Source organism: Mus caroli, unplaced genomic scaffold (genome assembly GCF_978045245.1).
Source record: "Mus caroli unplaced genomic scaffold, Mus_caroli_1 scaffold_16, whole genome shotgun sequence".
Taxonomy (NCBI): domain Eukaryota; kingdom Metazoa; phylum Chordata; class Mammalia; order Rodentia; family Muridae; genus Mus; species Mus caroli.
Genome location: NW_028227271.1, coordinates 15,027,773 through 15,035,463, shown reverse-complemented (window position 1 = coordinate 15,035,463; position 7,691 = coordinate 15,027,773). Strand labels below are relative to the sequence as shown.

The window sequence follows — 7,691 nt, the reverse complement described above, 5'->3', positions numbered from 1 at the left end:
GAAACAGGACGTAGCGGAGACGAGCGCGTGACTGAAGGTGCCCAGAGGATTTATTTAGCACAGCCAGCTCGATCACGGGGACGCCTCAGGACGTTCCCCAGCGCGACTCCACCAGACAGACCCTGGACCGCGGCCGCGATTCTGCGCCTCCTCCGGTGGCCCCGCCCCCGGAGCGCGCCCCCGCCCCGCCCCGCCCCCGTCTGCGCGCGCGCCCGCTCGCTCTCGCGCGCGCCCCCGCCGCCGCCGCCGCCATTTTGGAGCGATCTCGCCCGCGGCCCCGAGCCGGTCCCGAGCGGGTCCCGAGCCTCCCGCCGGCTGCGCCCGAGTCCGAAGGCGCCGCGCCGCGGGGTCGGGCCCATGTGCGTGCGGCCCGCTCCAGGCCGTCCGCACTTCACCTCCGCGAGCGTCCTGGCCTCGCTCGGGCCTCCCTCGGAGGAGGAGTCGCCGCGACCCCCAGCCTGCGGGGCAGGTGAGTGCGGCCGCGCGCCCGCCGCTTCCTGCGGCCCGGGGACAGGAGGGACCCCCCCCCCCCCTCGGGCCGTCAGCGTCCTGCTGTCACTCAGCTTGTGCCGTCAGCGCCCTGTCGGTAGAGCAGCGCCTTTGTCACCCTGCGCTTCGTCAGGGGGGTCAGCGTCTCCATCAGTCTGCTCCCGGGTCAGCCAGCACTCTCCACTGCCGTCATTCATCCATCCATCCATCCATCCATCCATCCGTTCCCTCAGCGCTCACCCTTCTTGACAGTCAACATCCCTTTTAGCTACTATCCCAGCTCCTGGCCTGTCAGTGGTCAGTTTTCCCCACTCTCAGAATTAGTCTCAGCCTCTTAGTGGCCGCCTGGTCCTCTGCCTCCCAGTTGTCCACCTCTGCCCTTATCAAGGTCCCTCACCTCTGTCCGTGGCTGTAGAGGTGGGGCGGACCTTGGATACAGGGCCTGGGGAGTTGTCAGTGTTCCCGGTCTCATCTTTGTTTGTTTGTTTGTTTTTTTAGCCACCTTCCTCATCAGGGGCCCGCTGGTGGTGACCTTTCCACCTATCAAGCGTTCCCTCCCCGCTCATCTCCTCCGACCAGTGCCCACTGCCAAGCGCTCGCTTTGTTGTTGTCCTTTATTTCCATCCCATTCCTCTTCCGGGTCGTTCCCCAGTTGTCATCATCACCCACTGCCTTTCTCCCACTCTACCCCCCCCCCCCGCCCCAAATCATCTTTTGCTTCTCCCATGCGCCTCTTCTTTCTGGAACTTCTTCACCTGCTACTTTGTATCCTCACAGCTGACTACTCACTTAGTGAAGGCTGTTTCCAATCTATTATCGAGCTCTTGCTGTTCCCTATCAGCTCTCAGTCCAGTCACTTTCCCCAATTCTCGCTTTCTGCTGTAGCCCCTCCCCGCAATTTGTCACCATCCTCAACCATGTCCCTAGGCCTTATTCTAGACAGACTTTCACTGACACCTTCATCTGTGTCCTACCAGACTATGCTGCTTGCTGACTTCTTACCATCTCTTTCCCTATTCCCCACTCCCCCACCCCCACCATCCCCCAGCCTGGGTTTTTCTGTGTAGCCATAGATGTCCCGGAACTCTGGCCTTAAACTCCATAGAGATCCGCCTGCCTCTGCCTCCCTAGTGCTGGTATCAAAGGCGAGGGCTACTGTCACCCAGCTTCAGTCCTCATTCTTTTTTTTTTTTTTTCTCGAGACAGGGTTTCTCTGTGTAGCCTTGGCTGTCCTGGAACTCACTCTGTAGACCAGGCTGACCTCGAACTCAGAGATCCGCCTGCCTCTGCCTCCCAAGTGCTGGGATCAAAGGCTTGCACGCCTGGCCAGTCCTCATTCTTATCTCTTCACATCTCTCTCCCTTTCTGTTTTTCTGAGACAGGGTCTTGCTATGGAGTCTTGGCTATCTATGTAGAGCAAGCTGGACTGAAACTCAGAGATTTATCTACCTTTGCCTGGGATTAAAAGTTTCCCAACCAAGTCTGATGTGTTCATCTCTTGATGTTCTTATGTTCTGGGTCATCCCTTTGACCTCTCTAGTTCTCATGTGAGCTAAATAAGCTCTTGGAGGCAAAAAAGAGGCTGCCTTTTGTTTGGTTTTTCTAGACAGGGTTTCTTTGCATAGTCCTGGCTGTCCTAAAACTAGCTCTGTAGACCAGGCTGGCCTCAGACTCACAGAGATCCACCTGGCCTCTGCCTCCCAACTGCTGGGATTAAAGTGTGCTACCATTGCCCAGTAAGAAATTAGCTTTAAGGAGGAGGGTGAGAGAGCAGGCCAGAGCCTTTCAACACAGACATCGGGAGGAGATGGGAAGGGCCCAGATCTCTTGCAGGAGCTAGATAATATTGGTGTGTCTAGGTTGGCTGAGAATGTTTGTCTTCTAGTCAACCTTACAGCTTGGGGGGGGGGGGGCTTCTAGGCTGGAGATTGAGTTGTGGGGTATTATGACTATATGGATAGGAGGGGGTATTGTGGTTCAAACCTCAGTAGTTAATTTAGGGAGGTATTTTGGGGGAAAAACTGTTGAAACTTCTTAGAGCTGTAAGTAACGATTGAAGAGGGGTATGAGAGAATGAGAGAGCTCAGAGAGAGTTCCAGGCTTCTCGGTGGAACAAATTGTTGGGTACTAGCATCGTTTAATTAAATGGAGAAGCTGGGTTGAGGCAGTGATAGATATGAGGGAATGGTTACATGTTAGAGAGAGCAAGCAAGGTTTTCTTTCGGCTGAGAGTAGTGGGAGATGTCTAAGAAGCCCAGGGGTCATTAGGGAGAATGTATCTAACGGACAGATGTGAAACAAGAGAGGTTAGGCTGAACATACAATTTTGAGCAGGGAGATATTTAAAGCTTTGGGAATAGCTCTTTACTTAGTGCACATGATGAGTATTTCTTGTGTGCCATTGCATTTACTATTGATTCATTCATTTATTTATTTGGAGACAAGGTCTCTCTATGTAGCCTCAGCTGTTCTGGAACTTGCTTTATAGACCAGACTGGCCTAGAACTAGCAGAGATCTACCTACTTCTTCTGCCCCACAAGTGCTAGGATTCAAGGCATGCACCACCATGCCCAGCTCTGTATTTAATTTATATGGGAATTTCTCATCTAATCCTTAAGGTAACCATAGACTATAGGAGCTATAATTTCCCTGTTGGAGAGATAAAGAGACTGATGTAAGAGAGCCAGAATTTGTACTTAAGGCAGTTTGGCTCTGCATCCCTCCTCTCTGTTTCTCCTTATGGAAAGGGTGCTGTTTAAAATATTTAAACTAATAACAATAATGACCAGTTCCAGTTCTACCATGCTTGGCAGGCCGAAACACTTTTTAAGTGTCTTACCTGTATCATCTTGTGTAATCTTCACAATGATGTAGCCATGAAATTGCTCTTCTTTCAACTCTTTACTTGTTTATTTTTTTTGAGACAGGATCTAATTTTATCCAGTCTGATCTCAAATATTACTTTATAGATTGAGTGTTACTGTAAGCTTCTGTTCCCCTTCCTCTGTTTCCCAAGTGCCTGGATTACAGGGTGTACCACCATGACTAATTTATATAATGTTTGGGATTAAACCCAGGGTTCCATGCATGCTATTAAGCATTCTACTAACTAAGCTACATCGCAGTCCCTCTTTTTTTTTTTTTTTTTTTTGAAACAGGATCTCATGTATTATAGCTGACCTGGAACTTGGCTAGGTAACTAAGGCCTTGAACTCCTCCTGCTTCGCACCTGTACTGAGATTGCAGCCATATGCTGCCATCCCTGGCTAGTAGTTACTCTTGACATTTCTATTAATATCATATGAGGGCTAGAGAGATGACTCAGTGGGTACTTGCTACAAAGGTAAGAGAGCTGAGCGTAAATCCCAGCCTCCATGTAGAAGCTGGGCGTAGCTCTGTGTGCCTGTGGAATATTTACCCTTTCAAATCCAACTAATATTTATACCAATAAAGACACGGGAGGAGTAAACTGAGGCAAAAACTTGCTAGCTCAGTGAGGTAACTTTATTTTCTGAACTATATACAAAATATCTATTTATAAGCCTGATCCTATGATTAAACTGCTAGCTCTTTAGAAATCTCTCTGTATCTGTGTCATTCTACCTAGCTAGCCTCCCTTTCTCTGGAGCTCCTCCAGAGTCAAGGGCTCCATAGCTCTCTCCCCTCCCTAGGATACTGTTTTGCCTGTGTCCTGCCAGCTGCTTCTGTGTGGTTCCTTCAAGCCCCGTCTCCTACCCAGAGTTCCTTCTATGAAGTTCTTCCAAGCCAAGACAGTGAGAGAGCTAGAGAGAGTCCTCTCAAAGGTCCAATTGCTATAAAAGAAGTCTCTAGCTCCTCCTCTACTCCCTTGGCAGGCTAAGCCTTGTCACTGTCATGGGGGTGCTCCAAGCCAAGTCATAGGGGCAGAGCCATTTCACCTTTACTGTGGAGCAGCTCAAGGCCAGCCAGCTGACTTTGCCTCTGGTCATAGAGCAAAGAGCACAGTATCTCTCCCAAGCAACTTGCCTTAAACTAGGCAAGAGCTTTCCATGCTTGCATTCGTATCTGTGGAGGCTTTTAGGGGTGCACCCTAACAACAGCTCTTCTGGACACACCTAACTGCATCTGACAAACTAAGCTTTTTATATTTTGCCAGCAATTAGGTTTTCTCTGTACAGTAATCACATATAACATGCCTGTAACTCAAGGGCTGCAGGGTGGAGGCAGGTGGCTATCAGGGGTCCTCTGACCAGCGAGCCTCTTCAAAACTGGAACCAAAAGCAACGGCAAAATCCAGTGGTAAGCTTCTGGCCTAGTGACATAGCCTATCTTTAAAAAAGAAGAAAAAAGGAGAATGAAGGATGAAGCATCTTCTGCCCTCTGCATTCACAGGTGCGCACCCTGAGCCACCCCTCCCCCATACATGCCACAGTCAAAATAATCATTTGAGAATACTGAGATACAAAGTATAGTATTTGAGGTCAAAACAAATAAACCAGAGAGTTGAGGTTTGTCCAGACTCCAGAGCCTGTGCCTTTCACAGCTGCAGTTTATAGGTGGCTTATACAAATGGTTGATGTGACCTCTCAGGGTGCTTAAAATCCTCTTCCAAGGCAATTGATGTTGCTATTTTCTTTTGTGTCATTCTAAAGATAGTTTCTAACTAATAATTCTGTGTATAAATATATTTGAGAGAAAGAGGTATACATTTTATGGAAACAAATTATGTAACCAGGGATGACACACTTAATCCTGGCAGAGGGATGACCAAGGAGCGTGGTCTACATAGCAAGTTCCAGGACATCTGTGTGGTACATACTGAGACTGTGACAAAGCACCCATGACCAAGGCAACAAAAGAAAGCATATAATTGGGGACTCATCGTTTGGTGGTCCAGCAGGCAGGCATGGTGCTGGAGCCAGAGCTGAGAGCTCACATCCTGATCCACAGACATGAGTCAGAGAGTCAAAGAGACTGGGAATGGTGTGTGGGCTTTTGAACCTCAAAGCCCACCAGTGATGCACCTCCTCCAGCAAGGCCACGCCTCCTAATCCTTCCCAAACAGTTCCACCAACTGGGGTCCAAGTATTCAAATATATAAGTCCATTGTGTGTGTGTGTCCTCATTCAAACCACCAGAGATCCTTAAAAAAAAGTATCCATAAAGCAGATGTCACACATTGTTCTGTATCTTTTCATTATTATTTTAAATTTACATAATTAGTGTGTATATTTGTGTGAGGTCAGTGGACAACTTGCTGAAGTTGGTCATCCCTTTCCATCATGTGGGTTTCTGGGGTCAAACTCGAATCCTGAGCCACATTGCTGGCCCCTCTATGTCTTGTTTTTTAAAATTATTTTGGAAATTATGTTGTATTCATATATAGCTAGCAGCTTTCATCCTTTTAGCTAAACTACATTCTTTTGTTTTTATTTTGTTTACAGTATTGTATTTAAAATTATTCAAGTATATTTCATACCCAGGGAAATCTTATCTGTTTTAATTTAACAAGTATGAATATTAATGTTGCCAGTTGAGGTGGCTCATACTTTTAATTCTGGCAATAAGGAGTCAGAAGCAGGCAGAGCTCTTTGAGTTCAAAGCCAGTCTAATCTTTACAATGACTACTGGGCCAGCCAGGGCTACCTAGTGAGATCCTGTCTCAAAAACAAGCATTACTATGGACATCTCTCATGTCAATATATAGAACATTTCTAACACCCTTGAACATTTCCTGGGTTCTTTTCAGTCATTACAACCATCTTCTCAATCTTCAAGTAGTTGATGTTCTTATTCTGTCACTATAGATTAATTTCCAGGTCTTCAGACTTTTTTTTTTTTTTTTTTTTTTTTGGTTTTTCGAGACAGGGTTTCTCTGTATAGCCCTGGCTGTCCTGGAACTCACTTTGTAGACCAGGCTGGCCTCGAACTCAGAAATCTGCCTGCCTCTGCCTCCCGAGTGCTGGGATTAAAGGCGTGCGCCACCACCGCCCGGCAGGTCTTCAGACTTTAAATGGAATTATAAAATACATGCACCTTGTGTGGAATGACACACACCTGTGATTTCAGCAGTCTGGAATCTGCTGAATAAAAGGAGAATCATGAAGCCACCCTGGGATGGATGGAGATATGAAAACAAACTATTTTTTGTTTGTTTGTTTGTTCGTTTGTCTTTTTGAGACAGGGTTTCTCTGTATAGCCCTTGGCTGTCCTGGAACTCACTCTGTAGACCAGTTGGCCTCAAATTCAGAAATCCACCTGCCTCCCAAGGTTGCCTCCCAAGTTCTGGGATTAAAGGCATGCGCCACCATTGCCTGGCCAAAACAAATTTCTTTAACCCAATTTGTCCTGCTAGTTTTAGAATAAGCTTTTAAATGTGAGTGATTAATTTTGCTATAAGTTGGATTGCTATTATATAGAATCTATAGATCAAATTCAGAGTTAAATTATTGGATCTTTTATGTATGCATTTAATTTGATTTCTTCATTTATTTAGATTAAAAAAAGATTTATTTATTTATTTATATGTATATGAGTGCTCTATCTGCATGTATACCAGTGTGCCAAAAGAGGGTATCAGATTCTAGTATAAATGTTTGTGAACGATCAAGTTCAACTGGGAATTGAACTCAGGACCTCTGAAAGAGCAGACAGTGCTCTTGACCACTGAGCCATCTCTCCAGCCCTAGATTTTTTTTTTTAGCATTATTTTTGTTTTCACTGTAAGAGTAGTTTTTTCATTTGAATTATTTTGAGCTGTTTTGTCCTCTTGGTGGTATCATGAATGTTTTTATATTGTTTTTAATTGTTGTTGTACAAAGATATATTTGCTGTTATATTCTGCAACATTGTATAACTTATTAGTTTCCATACTATATCCCTTTGGATTTAGATAATTCTATTTGCAAATAAAGATAGTTTTACTTTCCCTCCTCAATTGGTATGCCTTTTGTTTTACTTTCCTCTATTGCATTGAGTAAAAACCTCCAAACAGTGTTACATAAAGGATAATACTGGGCCTTCAATGGCGGAGAAAGTTGCCTTTGTCTCCACTTTGTGCAATTAAACAGTTATTTATTATTACTGTGTGTGTAGTATGTGAGCATGTGTGTGCCATGGTTGCATGTGTCATGACTGTGTGTGTAGTATGTGAGTATGTGTGTGCCATGGTTGCATGTATTATTATGGTTTGTGTATGACATGTGATTATCTGTGTGCTATG

The 7,691-nt window shown here is 45.9% G+C and overlaps 1 protein-coding gene across 12 annotated transcripts in view; it reads left to right on the top strand.

Moving 5' to 3' along the window:
• Window positions 1-245: 245 nt before the first annotated feature.
• Ppp6r2 (protein phosphatase 6 regulatory subunit 2) overlaps window positions 246-7,691 on the top strand; it is a 71,187-nt gene continuing 63,741 nt past the window's right edge. For 11 of the 12 annotated variants that reach the window (XM_085831973.1, XM_085831971.1, XM_085831972.1 and 8 more), the window contains exon 1: window positions 246-469. The gene's annotated coding sequence lies outside the window, so the exon portion shown is untranslated. The remainder of the gene's footprint in view (window positions 470-7,691) is intronic. The other variant, XM_029470012.2, reaches the window with a different exon arrangement.